Here is a 14,931-nt window from a genome sequence, read left to right as displayed (position 1 = left end):
ACCAAAAATCTGGAGACATGTTAGAACAGGCCAGTTGACTGACTGTTTAATTTCTGTGTTTATGTAAACCAACCTTTCAGGTGACGCAAGGGGAAAATAACTCCAACCAACAGATTCTGGTACATTGTGATTAATGTATAAAGATACTAATTGAGACTGCACAACATGCATTAGTAAGACAATAACAGCACTTGGCTAAGAACAACAGTTACACTTTAGTAATGATTTACAAGTACTTTTCATCCTTAGCACTCCTTAAGATAAAAACGTGTGTGTAGTGTGACAGAAGGTTCACCAATAGCTGGTGAATGTATTTACTTGGTATCATTTAGTAATTGTGGGCAAACATACTAAAATCATAAAAAATAAAAATAAAAAAGGAAGCAGATCTCATTTCAGCTGGGACACAAAAGGTCATTTGAAGTCAGCATGGTGACCTCAAGCCTATTCCTTCATGTATTCATGAGAATTAATGCAGTTTCACCTATAAGCAAAGGCCTATGGCTGTTGCATATTCAATAACATGCTTCAGTGTTCACGCTCCCCTAGTGCTCTCAAGCTTATATCAAGATGAAGAAACAAAAAACAAAAGCAAAGCTGCATATTCAACACATGAGTAGAGAGTCGCTGACGCCAGAACATTCTGGCCTGAGAAAAGAGGAAAACAGCACAAACAAAGCTCAAATAAAGGCTCTTTGAGGTTTTTCCTGCTCATGACCAACATTTTGAACAAGTCATAATTTGCCCCATAACGTACCCCAATTTTGAAACAGACAGAATTATTAAATTAGGTGAATAGAATTAGGAGGACTTTGGAAAATGCATTATAATCGTATAGCAGTTAAACAGGACATGTTAAACAGCACGACAGTCTGAGAGTTTGTTGTCAAGGTGAAAGCAAAAATTAATGCGCTGACCAGAGATACTGTCAGTAACATTTGGTGATTAGTAATAATGATATGCAATGTGAAGTTGCAGGCGCTTAGGTACACTTATTGCCCTTCACACGCATATGAACTTAAGTCTCTTTTCTTAATCCATATGGTTTAATATGGTGTGGGCCTACACTTTGCAACTATAACATCTGCAACTCTTCTTATGACTTGCTGTTGTTCCCAGTTCCTTCCATTTTGTTATGCCACCAACAGTCGACTGAGTAGAGGGAAAATTTCACAACTGGACTTGTGGTGGCCTCCTATCACGGCATCATGCTGGAATTCACTGAGCTCCTGTGAGTGACATATTCCTTCGTGATTGGACGCGATTGGAATGAATGGCCAATGATTATTTTTCCACTGTTGTCCAACTGAGTTTAACAGATGAAGACAACACAGCATTTTTCTGCAATAAAGCCTGAGATTTAAAAGACCAGCTCCAGAGCTGAGCTAATTCGGAGTATTACTTTGGCTGAAAGTCAGATAGAGGACGTATTGAAAGAAGGGATGTATTTCAATCATTTCAGCAGCAAATAGAAGAATTAGTAGAGCCAGTGGGGGGTGGGGTGCAAAAACATTCAGACAATGCAGTGCTCTTCAAACTGACAGCTCATCAATCTGCAAAAATATAGGTCAGTAATAATCAGATGAAAAATAATTGATTTAATCACAGTCCATCAGTGTCTCTTAATTAGAACACTGAAAGCGGAAAGAGGAAGCGACATTATTGTCATTACATTATTTGAGCAAAACAAGGGAGCACAAGCACAGAGAAAAATCTCCCCACTCAATTCAGGGCGGGCAAAACAAGGTGTTAAGTGGGTCAAGTGATGCATCAGTAAACGGGTCAAGTAACGTTCCATTTTTTTTTTTTTTTTTTTTTTTTTTTTAAAAACGTAGGTAAGAATAAGGAGTGGGCTTCAGCTGCAGTATGAAGCGTTCTACATGGCCTAAAGGTGACCTAATAGTAGAATATATCTGGAAAGCACGCCACCTAAACACCCGTTTTTATCCACACTTTGAAAAGAAACATCTCAGTCAACCTTGTAGGATTTGAACTCCTTCCTGTTGTGATGTGACAGTACCGTCCTCTCATCTGCCTTGCAACTGGTTAGGCAGCTGATTGTTTGTGGGTTTGGATAATTACCACATTAAAATAAAGATCACACCGACTCCTGTCTGCTTAATGTATACATGCACTGTGCTTTCGCATCAACCTTAGGACAGCATGTGATTTCAGATGTTTCGAGGATGAGGAGAAGCATCCAGAATAGGAGGTCAATACCACAGAACAGTGTCAAGCTCTGAAGAGCTATGAGGATGGAGTTTTATGACTATGTCCAGGATACGCACACAAAAATTCACAAGAAGTCCAAACTTCAAAGTTAAATATCGTGGTTTCATGTGGCAAATGGAAAAGTGCTGAAATGCTTTTAACAACTATCAAGTAGACGTACCATCTACCACATTCCCCATCTCAGTTTAACATATTAGCATGCTAACATCTACCAATAAGTAAAAAACAAAGCATGACTCAGTGTAATGCTAACATAATGATGGTATGCTAAATGAGTCAGAGAATAGCTAAAGTGACTATATTGCATCTTGGGGAGAACGAGAACATGTAAGCTAGACTAAAGTGGCTTTACACTTGAAGAAAAGTGTCAGCATTTTGGTGGCTCAAAAAGAGAACAAGAAAAGAACAAGTAGGTAAAACATCTCTACAAAAACACAGCTTGTGTGTTTTAAAAAAGGAAAGAAAGCAGCAACAAAATTGCAGAACTACAAAGGATGCTTTGGGAAAGGCAAAGGAAAAGAACAAGAGCGTGTTGTTTCTTTTGTCAAAGTTTGCTTGCAGTGTATGACATCTGGATCCCATCTTATATGAAGCAGAGTGACTTATAAGCAGCTTTACAGTCTCACTTTCATCTGGATTTAATCAAAGCTTCGATATTGAATGAAAGCCAGGCTTTAAGGTTCTGTGCCCAGCATGTAGAAGCTTCCATTAAATAGAATGTTTCAGCTGTCAAAGATAACATTAATTCATTAAAATGACCCGTGAGCCTATTAATGAAAAAGGAAAATATATAAAGTTATCCTTGAATAACTCTCCTCTAATGCCTAGTGATAAGGTAATAGTCCATTTACTGCATCTGCGAAATGTACTGTGAGAAAGGAGCCAAAGGCAACAGACATGCAGTTGTGACGAGCACTTTTCAGCCTGGGAATTAGAGCAGGGCGATATGGCCAAAAATATTTATCACGATATATATTTGAAAATTTGCGATAACGATATAACCGACGATATAATTGATGCGAGACAAAATACAACTCCACAACATTACTAGCGCAAAAAGACAACCTTCCATTTATTTTCACTTAAACAAGAAGCTGGTTTTTATGTACATTAAAGCTTTATAAAAAATGTAACAGTGCAAATGCAAATTCCTTGCTGAAAGTTTAACCAAAAGGCATTTCCAGTAGAAATGGGCTGACATATCCTGAGCATAACTATGTATAATATCCACTGAAGTTAAAAAGAGGTGCTTTGCAACATTAAACTGCAGTGTGCAGTACGCATTTTTCGGACCATAAGGTGCACGGGATTATAAGGCACATTAAGCGAAACAAAGCAGTCAGATAAATCAAACTTTATTAAACTCATTCTTCTTGCTTCCTCCACTTCTGTACCATTGATTCATTAATGTTGAATTCTCTGGCAGCTGCTCTATTCCCATGTTGTTGCAGTATAGTAATGACTAACCTCGTATTGTGGATGGATTATCTCAGTTGTTCACCTGACTGAAGTTTGGTCCGTTTACAGCATCCTGCCATGCGATTGCATTTGTTTCTAACCATGAAGGACCTTCACGTTAACTTTTATAAGTGGAAAAGTGTTAGTGTTCGTCCTCCAGCTTCACTGTTTATGTTATGCTAACATAGCTGTGTCGCTAGCGATCACGTAGCACATCATTATATACCAGCTAGCCCAACTTCAGTAACCCTACAAACGTCACTGCTGTTTAGTTTCCTGTCTTCATTTATGTTGGAAGTGATAGCAGAGCTGTAAGTTTGATTTTTTTCAGAAATCTCTCAGTCAGAACATGCAATATCATGCTTAGGTAACTAGCGAAACTAGCGAGCTAACTTCCGCTAGCTTCCTGCTAACTTCTAACTCCGTTAAATGTAATAACTTTTGTTTTCATGGATGCCTGGAAGTTAAACTTTATAGTTACACCTGGTAAAGCAGCAATGCTGATCGTTTTATTAAAGATGAAAGAATTTAGACAGTTTTTAACTCTAAGTGATGCTGCAGTGTTGTTTGACCTGAAGCATACGGAGTTTAGGACCCAGATTACTCCCAGATTTAAGAGCATCTTAGTCCGACAAATACGACAATAACAACGGCCGCTTGCATGTTCTGCAAAAAAAATGTGCTTTGTTGTGTATCTGACGGACAAACACCAAACCAGTTCCACATCACGGAAGTTGCACCATTTTTACAAACCAATTCTGGTTCATCTGTTTCACTCAACAATCGGCCATGTGCGTATGAAAACAAAGGCACTGCGCATGCGCGTTTTACTCCCATTCTATCGCGATATTTAATTTTCCTATCGTTGCCTAACATTATACCGGTATTACCGTGAACGGTATAATATGGCCCAGCCCTACTGGGAATATTTCTTTTATGCTTTCTTTTTTTCTTAACAATTTATAATATTATTCAGCTTGCAGTATCACCACTTTAAAGGTTTCAGAACTGATACCGTGACCTGGAACATAAACAGCTAACAAGGATGTCCATACCATGCCGAGATAATACTCTTGTTTGGTGGTACAGACCACACAATTAGCTTAGTTCACTCAGACCTCTTCAGTCACTTTGTTTTTCCACAGGGAAGCAGGAAAAGAAAAAAAAAAAAAGTAGTTGGACTACAATGTGGTATCAAGGTGCCATCTGTAAGTCTGCACGGGGCCCTTCTCCACCATCTGTGTGTTGACATCACACCCGTCTCTGTCCTCCACTGTGACTGCCATCTGAAGCTGAGAGGCAGGAACAAGCAAGCCAATGCCGCCATGGTGGTGAACATTTAGCTGCTTTAATTTGGGATGATTAAACATAGGTGACATAACTACTTTGCAACAAGAAATAAATGGAAAACACTACTGAACTGAGTTTTCAGCCAATAAGATTAGATGATAATTTTAGATTAGATGATAACCTGAGGCACTAAAGATATGAAAAGAAATGTACATTTTGTTTTTGCTTGCACATGACAAAACAGACTTCCGTCAAGAAACTACAATTGCCTTTTTCAAGGGGAACATTCAGCTCTGATAAAATAACGTGCCGTTTTGGGCTTTGAACAGAGTTCAAGTTGTAAACTAGGAAAGACGGTGCACCAAAGCCCCCAGTCTTCCTCTGGGAGTTAAGGCCAGGATAAAATTCACTTGATGAGTAGTTCTCGTCTTAATTTCTCGTCTGTTGGGAATTGGAGGATGCAAACACAGTTAGTCCCATCAAGAAGTTGGAGAATTCACAGAAAGCCGTTATTGAGACCTACACAGATCCTTCCATACTTGTGTATGTTCAAAGCTTAACGATGGTGAGAAATTTTCTCCGGAAATAAGATGACACGTAGGAAAGCAGAAGTTTTCTGAATTTTCTGGCGGGCCCTTTAGCAGCCTCTTATTTAACCAGAATTCATCAAAAGCTATAGTTAATGAAGTGGCTTCATGACATGTCCATGTAACAACAGGATGTTGCTACTTGCATTCCAAATATCAATGCTTGATTTGACTTTTCTGCAAATGCAAATCTGCTAAATAGGTAATCTGACTATGTCACCATCCAGAGCTGGTACAAACCATGTTCATGTCTAAATATAAGGGAAACAACTACAGATTCTTGTGATGCTTGTGCATTTCAAACTTGTTTAAAAAAAAAATACATTTTTATTACCAGTCAACTACAGTTCCATAGCAAGCTACAACAGGCAAAAACCTCAAACTTCCAACTCAGCAGATTCAAAACTCTTCAGCACAAATTCCACCCTTGGGTTTGCCAACATCTGCTCCATTACAGACAGCAAGTCTGTTCAACAATTGGGGAAAAACACCCAGAAATTTGAGGAAAAATTGGTTGCAATATGAAGTGCTATGGAAATTATAGTCTTCTGGATGTATCATCACATACAGCTTTGTACAAACAGTGTTTCATTTTTCCCCTAAATCTAAATCCTAATCCAACTTAGTTATCTATTACATTTGCATTAAACATTTGCTATAGCTTCAGTGAGTAAACAAATGAATGACAACATTTTTCCCTATGGGTACTATGAGTTCAGAGCATACACTTTGATATGTGGTTTCCTTCTAGCTTTACAGCACCAATGACATTTTCCTTTCTTCTCTCATATATGGAGCTTTCAGATAATACATCCTACATATCAGCTATTGATGATATTTGGCATATTTTCTGACAGGGAAATATAACCAACACTACACTCAAACAGACAAAGTGTTTAGCTTTTCACTGCAACTTTACACAGAGCAGAGCTCCAACACATAAAGCTTCTTTTAAAAGCTCTAAATATTTCTAACTAACTGTGTGTGTGTGTGTGTGTGTGTGTGTGTGTGTGTGTGTGTGTACACAAGAAAAGGGTAAACAAGTGAATCACTGCAATGAACACTTCACTGTATGTCACCAGTTCTTCTGAACCGATTACCTTCAGTTGTAAAGTAGACCATTTTATCTTTCATTGTAAAAGTAAGGCACTGGATTAAAATTAGACCCTGTGTATAAAAACCAGGAAATAGTAAGAATATTTGCTGTCATATATAAATATGTAATTTATGTTGGAAAAATGAGAAAGGAAAAGTCATCATTTGGATATATTAAAATGAATTATTTAGTTCATCGTCTCATTTCCAAAGCACATTAAAGATGGATAAAATGTTTTCCCCTTATTGGAATGTTATAAAGAATATTATGTCCTTTGTATGAGAAACTGGAAATAAAATATCAGTCCACGACCAGCAAAAATGTTGTTTCTACAGGCCTTTAGATCTGCTGTTAGAGATCGGACATTCAAATAATTTAGGTACAAGCCTAACAACTATATAAGACAAACTGTTGCACAGTTGATGATCTGTGCACATTTTTCACATATCACAGAGTGCAAGTTCAGGAAGTACAAGCAACATTTCCCAACATGCCACCCTGCCAACAACTTTTCAGAACTGGCATCCATTGTTAATCAGTCACCTGAAGCATCAAACAATTGAATAAATATTTGCAGTTAAAATTCAGTTCATAAGGAAAATGTATACTACATAAATAAAACTAGACTCTGGTTCACAAGACAGAACAATGACAAGCAACTGACAGCAACATGGTGACCACAGACATTGATGAAGGAGGCAGAGGGGGAAAAAAAAAAAAAAAAAAATCTTTTACAGCTTCAGAAAAAATATTTTGGTTTTAGTTTTATTTTTTGTGCTGCAAAATTAAATTTTCCTCCATATAACACTCAAACCTGCCATAAGACAGATTCAGACTGCTAGAAATCCACAACTGAGTGGGATCCGGTTGGCAATTGCCTCTCATCAGGCAACCTGTGCAATTGCCTTCTCAACAGGACTATCTGTGAGGAACACTATTGATCTCTGGGCAACCATTTAGTCAAAACAAGTTGCAATGGTTAAGATCATCCCAAGGTGGTATTGCATGAGATATTCATAGTATTCCTAAAGAATTTAAATATATTTAATAAAACATCAATATCTGGATTGATACAATGTCACAATAGGCTGCTGTATTGATTTTTCCCCCACCCCAACCAGTGGCCAACCATCAAGCTGTTTCCACATCAAAACCAGTCGCTCATTGCAGACAGCTATGGAGCTGATTGCTGGTGTCTTGCAGACATTTAAGGTTCTGGTTGCCTAGGTGATCAACTGATACAACTACTACCAAGTCATATGTCTACCAGCAGTATCCTGGGTTCTCATTAGTAGTCAATTTAATTGTTCACCTGGAAGTTAAAGAAAGAGCTTTCTTGAGTCCCACCCACTTCCCTTGACCAGTGGTCATTTCGCTAAAAGTCGGCAAATATGGCTTCCTTTGATCTCGGGTCAACACGTCATATCAAATGGCTTCCAGTGTGAATCAAAGTGAATCACTCCCTTTTTGCACACAGCTCATAGTGAAACTTTTATAATCTGTCCAACTGTAACTAAATGCAGCATATGTGCATCTACTGTGCAGGGGCTGATTTAACAGTCACATTGACTGGGCCCTGATGCACTTAGGTACTGAAAGACACACGTTTGATTTAAGGACTTCAAGCATTCTCTGATTTTTATTTTTTTTTTTAACTTATAAATTTATTTTTTGTAAGTAAAGAAGAAGAAAAACAACCTGGGAATTATGTGAAATTTCACGTCCCTATTAAGAAGTATATCTTTCCCCGCCCAGACAAACCTGAGACAGTCAGCTGAGAGGCATTTGATAAACTTTAAACATAAAAAAAAGAAGAAAAAAAAAAAAACAGCTCTGCCCTTTTATACTTAAAAATTTCAAAAGAAACAACAGTACAGGTTATTGTATTTATGTCTAAATTTTTACACATAGCTTTAAAATCCTTTTGCTCAGTTGAAAGAGGAGCAATAACTTTGCCTCAAGGTAATAGAGAAATAAATAAAAATAATGTTCTGGCTGCCATCAAAAAAGGAGCTCCCCTACACTGTGCCATCCCATAGAGGTTCAAAAATACAGGATCAGCATACTCCACTCCAAAGACAGTTAATCCATAAGAGACCAAAAAGCTTGCATAGTCACTTTGAAAGTCTTTACTCAGTCTCAGTCATTGATTTTACTGAAACTCCGTCTAAGCAAGCTCCAAGTCCTTCAAAAGTAATAGGTAGCCTGTGAGACATAAATAAATACCATCTGTTAACACTTTCTGAACAGAAAGTGTTAGTTTGTTTTGTTTTTTACTAAAGTGTAATTAGTAGCAGATGGGGAAGTGTTAAAGCTGCCACGAAGGTTATTAACAGTTGACCAAATGGATGCTGTCCAATGGACAAAGTCTGAAGATGAATAAACTTCCTCCGATAAAGTGCTTCATAAAACAAATCTAGAGGGTAATCTTGTATTCTTGTAGTACACCAGGGAAATCCAAACAGCAATCATCCTCTCCAAACAGAAAAAAAATAATAGTGCCATGAATTATGCAAGTGGTAACCTAAGAGCAGTCCACAACACATCAGCAAACGCACATTGGGCATATGGATGGAGGACCCCGTGTTCAGCTTCCTTAGTTCCACTTGCATTATGAACCTTACTGTCCAATAGATAATGAAGAGAGTGCAGCTGATGTATGATTCGAGCCCCTCCAATGGGAAAACATCACCATGGGCGTATCCACCAATATGCCGTAAGTGATGCGTAAATGCACATGGTCATAGCTAATGGACTGCATGTACTTCTAACCTCTGCATGTGAAAAAGGACACTTGACTTGCCTCATATTTAACCGCCGACACGTTACGGGACTGATGGCTAGTGGTCAAGAGTCTCTGGAACATATTTTAACGAGGTGTGTAACTGCAAATAAACTAAAACAGGTTAAAGATAGATACACTCACCTTTCTGGGTGCCTTTATTTGTTATCAGCTGGCTCGAAGGTTCCGTGTAAAAAGTTTCGTTTCCTTTGAAAAAGAAAAAAAAGCCCCCGACTCAACAGTCAAACGGGGACACCCCGTGCCAGCGGTAACGGATGAGGAGCCGAAGTTTCACCAAGAAAACTAAGGAGAAAAATGCCGGCTGAGTGCGGACGCTGTGACCGGTATATGTCCTAGCTAAAATAACTCCTGTCTCCTTTATCTTTGAACCGCTCCGTCCGGGTTTTTCTTTCCCCCTCTCTTCTCTGTTAACTCAGCCTCCCCTGCGTGAATACGGATACTTACACCGACAAAGTAATTCAATGTACTGGCTAGTGGGAGGAGTGAGTGTCGGTCCTTTTATCTCCAGCCCTCTGTTACAGTGAGGAGGCGTCACCGGGCTGACTTTACTCCCGGCCTGCGCGTTCATGACACATCAAAAAGACAGCCCCCAAACCCTCCAGTTTGTTTGAATTAACCAAAAAGAAAAAAAGTGACCAGTTTTCTGCTAAATTTGGACACATCATGCCGCCGAAATAAATTTCTTTCAGCACTAACACCTCTGACGTCAAACGGTACCCTCATTACCATCAGCTGAGATGTAAACCGAAAATTCGAGGCGACACGAATGCATCAGTACTCAAATACAGTAGTTTATAAACCAAAGAGCACTGGTTTAATCTGTTATCTTAACTGCATAACTAATTCACCAAGCTGACATTAAGAAATCTTGATCAAAAGCTGACCTTTGTTTGACAAGTGCAACAAAAGCCATCTGAGCTTGAAATTCTTTTTTATCTGCTTTATACGTGACATCATAACTGCCTTAGCATAGATTTTAAATGTTTTGTTTTTGCTGTCACTGATTAAGGTACAATGTCTTTCCATTTAGCCAAATTCCATTTTAAACATAATTTCTTGATGTCCATATTTTCTGTGATTCTCTTTACCAAGTGAATAGCTAAAGCTCTGTTTTATAGGACTTTTAAAACCAATACCGATGCCAATATTTTGTCATTTAAAATTCGGTATTCAAATCAAATCAAATCACTTTTATTGTCACATCACATGTGCAGATACATTGGTACAGCACATGTGAGTGAAATTCTTGTGTGCGAGCTTCACAAGCAACAGAGTTGTGCAAAATACAATAATGTAAACAAGCAAAATACAAGAATGGCTACATCTGAAACTAATAAATATATGTACAATATATAATAGTATATGCATTTCTGGATGTGTATACTAGATATTTTTCTACGTGTGTGTGTGTGTGTGTACATGTGTGTGTATTCCGATATATCAGCTGATACTTTTTTCTTTCAGCCATATGAACACATTTCTCTCACGTTTATTATCTGTAGTTTGTTTGGGGGGTTTTTTGTTGGTTTTTTTTAATGTATTAGTTTATACTCTTCCTAACAGCTCAGATCAGCTGCTTGTTGTGTTTGTGGCTCTAAAGACATTTGCAGAGTGCCCTCTAGTGGGCAACTTATTCAGCATTAACACTTATAACATGATTGAATATCTCCCATGTCATCTTTACTTTTAATATTTTATTTATCAGCCATAATAAATAGTAATCTTGACAGATCGACAAACAGCAAATATCGGCCCAAGAATAAATTGCTTGGGCTCTGGATCAGTGTACCTTCTTGCACCACTTGAAAGCATTATATCTGATTACATTCATTTAGAAAAATCACAATAATCCACCACTCATTTGTCTGTGCACTCAGCCTTTTTTTCAGTTCAGACTTGATATGCAGACACATGTCTATGACTCATCAAACGAAAGCGATTTATTGATTTCTGTCAAACAAACACCATCTGCAGTTATAATCAGAGACAGCATGTAATGGCAGCAGTCCCTCATGATCGACCGCTGGACGCACTGTGAAATGTTTAGTACTCATGTGCAAAAATTGACCACATGTGGAGAAACCATGCAGAATTTCTCTGCACATAAAGCTTCTTGTGATAAAAGTAAAACTTATTCTCACGGTGATGATCTGGTTGTCTTAGAAAATGGAAGTTCACGAGTGGGAGAAATGACTCATCTGCAGATAGAGCATTTGAAATTTTCAAACGTTTTCAAGATGAGTTGCATTTAATTGCTTTGCCTGAACTTTGGGTGTTCCTTATGTCAAGAGATGTGGGAGTTGTGGTTAAACCAAATCAGGTTTATCACCAAGGAAACAGTCAGTGCCAGTGATTCTCAGCTAATGGAGATGAAGAGCTGAAGCTATCTTACATAAAACAGTAAAAAATAATGCAGTCTGCTTTCACAGAGAGATGATCAGCGGGAGCAGATGTAGTGTCACATGACAAAGAAAAGGTCAGGTGGGAGAACTCATGGGGTAAGGGTAGGTGTTGGTTGTCAAACAGCACATTAGTTTCCTGGCACAAGTAATTCAGATACATGGCCTGCATGGTAAATGGCCTGCATTTGTATAGCGCTTTTCTAGTCCATAGGACCCCAAAGCGCTTTACACTACATTCAGTCATTCACCCATTCACACACACATTCACACACTGGTGAAACATGTTGTCAGCCACCTCGGATACTCACATACATGGAGTCACCAGAGGCACACACACCTTGACATTACCTCTCTATGTGCCTCTGTGCATGAGGATGCAAGAGATCCTATGACAAATCCCCATTTGATGTGGCTGGCCCGGGCTTCCCTGGTCCTCTCACCACAGGTTGGCATTAGTCAGTAGCCCCAGCTGCTGTGCATGCTTTTGAACTCCACCCATTTTAAAATGCCAGCCAGCATGCACAGACAGGAAGGGCAGGATGGCTGGTGGGGGTCTCCCCTCCAGGTATTATTATGTAATATGGCAGAGCTTGTGACTGATGCTCACTAGAATGAGACAAAATTTGAAAAGAGCAGGAAAGATTTGAATATGGATGAAATGGTGAAATGCACAGACAGTCTAGACTGAGTGACTAAAAAGCCAACACTGCGGCTTTCTTCTGACTTTGTAGGTTTGCTGGAATTTCACAGCTGGGTATGATGTTTTCATAGTTCTCACATCAACTCAGAGAGGAGCTAGCATGGCAGCAACTCAGTAAAATATCTTGTAGAGGAGCTGATGAAGTTATTGGACGGATTTAAGCGATTTCATCATATATTCAACCACAGTCCAAGAGGTGTCTCCTGACGTTGGGACAGAAAGTGCTACTCCTTGACTATCAAACTCACAGCTTTGCATAATTATATGTTTCAGATCAAACAAATTTAAACCTGAGTAAATAGAAAAAGCTCTTACCTGTTTGCTGCCAACTTGTTTGACAAATTAAAGCAGGCTTAAAAAGCTCCAAAAGGAACACTTCATGAAATAGTCTAAAGAAAGTCAAGAACAGCTGAAAAACAAAGTCAGTGACATCAATCAATCGAGCTACAACGCCATTTCTAAGGTGTTGTGAACCAGGTGAGAGCTATTATAATTATTAATTAATTATACATGTAATTATTATAATGTGGAAAACTAAACCTTCTCATGAATGGCTGGTCTACAAAAATTTCCCCAAGAGTGCATTGATTACTCATCCAGGGGTTCACAAAAGAACTCAGAATATAATTTAAGGAACTGCAGGCTTCACTTGCCTTAGTTAACGTCCGACTTCATTATTCAGCAATGAGAAAGAGACTGAATAAAATTGGCATCCATGGGAAAGTTCAAAGCTCATCTCACATTTTCCAAAAAAACAACTTGATGGTTACCAAGACTTCTGGGAAAATATTCTGTGGACTGACGAGACAAAGGCTGAACGTTTTGGAAGCTTCGAGTCCTGTTACAGCTGCATAAAACGAACACAGCATTTCATAAAAAAGAACATCATACAAACAGTTAAATATGGTGGTGGTATTGTAACGGTCTGAGGCTGCTTTGCTGCTTCAAGTCATGGATGACCTGATGTAATTAAAGGAACAATGAACTCTACTCCCTGTCAGAAAGCCCAAAAGGAGAATGTCGGGCCATCAGTTTAAAGTTTAAGCCCACTTGGGTTTTGCAGCAGGAGAATGATCCAAACCACAGCAGCAATTCCAGCTCAGAATGGCTTAAAAAAAGAAAAGACAAAATTAAGCTTTTGGCCTAATCAAAGTCCAGACTCAAATCAGGTTGAGATGCTATGGCTTGACCTTAAACAGACTGTTCATGTTCAAAAACTGTCCAGTGCGATTGAATTAAAACAATTCTGCAAAGAAGAACAGGTCAAAATTCCTCTACAGTGATGTGAAAGGCTCATTGCCAAGGGTGCTCAAACTATTTATTTGGTTTTGGGGGGCAATTATTTTTCCCACACAGGACCAGGTTAGAATAGCTATTTTTTTCTCATTTAAAACATGCATTTTATATTCATTCAGGTTATCTTTGTTTAGAATGAAAATGGGTCTGATGATCTGAAACATGTAAGTGTGACCAATATGCAGAAAACAAAGAAATCAAGAAGCAGGCAAATAGTTTCCCACAACACTGTACACAAAGGGCCTTGAGGTGACTGTTGTTGTGATTTGGTGCTATATAAATAAAAGTGAGTCCAATAAAACTAAACTGAATTGAACTGAACTATATATAGCATGTGTACGCATGGTTATACATGATATGTAATGAATCAAAAATGAAAGAAAGTAAGGAAAATATTTTGTATATAGTGTATTTGATTCCAGGTCGAAGCACATTTTGCTGCTTAAAATGCAGAGAAGCATGCAGGTTGGATTCATAAAACAAAATAAATAATGCAAGACTAAATATTAAATGTAAGCAGGTACAGTTTAAAGCATGTAAATAATGCATGCAAGTTACTAACCCTAAACAAAATAAAAGAATAGATTGAACGACAATTAATGTATGACACATCAAACCAGTTTTAAAGATAACAATAAAAAAGGGGTGGGGTTAAGTATAATAATAATACAAATAGAGACAAGTTATCTGTCTGCCATGGTCACAGAATACGGTCAGAACATTATGTGCAAAATATGGTTGTGTATATCAGGCACTGAAAGATTGTATGAGAACAGAATATGATACTATGGAGTCCTTCATTCAGCCAGGTCAGCTTGACACAGAGAAAAGCAGAGAAAATAATTACTTAAGAGTAAGTTTTAGGCTTTTTAAATTAGTTTTATAAATGATTCAGATGATTTCATTACAAATTAAAACTAAAAAATTCACTAATAAACAAAGTCTGCAACATGCACCACAATCACTATCACATCTAAATAAGTTAATTATCAGAGAAGAAGAGTAGTGTGGGGAAGCTCAAAATTAATTTGGGATAATATGCGGTAATTATGTAAATAAAGAACGGA

The 14,931-nt window shown here is 38.1% G+C and overlaps 1 protein-coding gene across 4 annotated transcripts in view; it reads right to left on the bottom strand.

The window, feature by feature from the left end:
* Nucleotides 1-10,006, bottom strand: part of gdpd5b (glycerophosphodiester phosphodiesterase domain containing 5b) — a 42,219-nt gene extending 32,213 nt beyond the window's left edge. For 2 of the 4 annotated variants that reach the window (XR_014914821.1, XR_014914820.1), the window contains exon 1: nt 9,590-10,006. The gene's annotated coding sequence lies outside the window, so the exon portion shown is untranslated. The remainder of the gene's footprint in view (nt 1-9,589) is intronic. The other 2 variants (XM_085429816.1, XM_085429817.1) reach the window with 1 other exon arrangement.
* Nucleotides 10,007-14,931: the final 4,925 nt, after the last annotated feature.

Source organism: Copadichromis virginalis, linkage group LG14 (genome assembly GCF_057382275.1).
Source record: "Copadichromis virginalis isolate Kocher_CV1m ecotype Utaka linkage group LG14, C_Virginalis_male_GT1.1, whole genome shotgun sequence".
Lineage (NCBI taxonomy): Eukaryota > Metazoa > Chordata > Actinopteri > Cichliformes > Cichlidae > Copadichromis > Copadichromis virginalis.
This window is presented reverse-complemented; position numbering and strand designations above follow the sequence as displayed.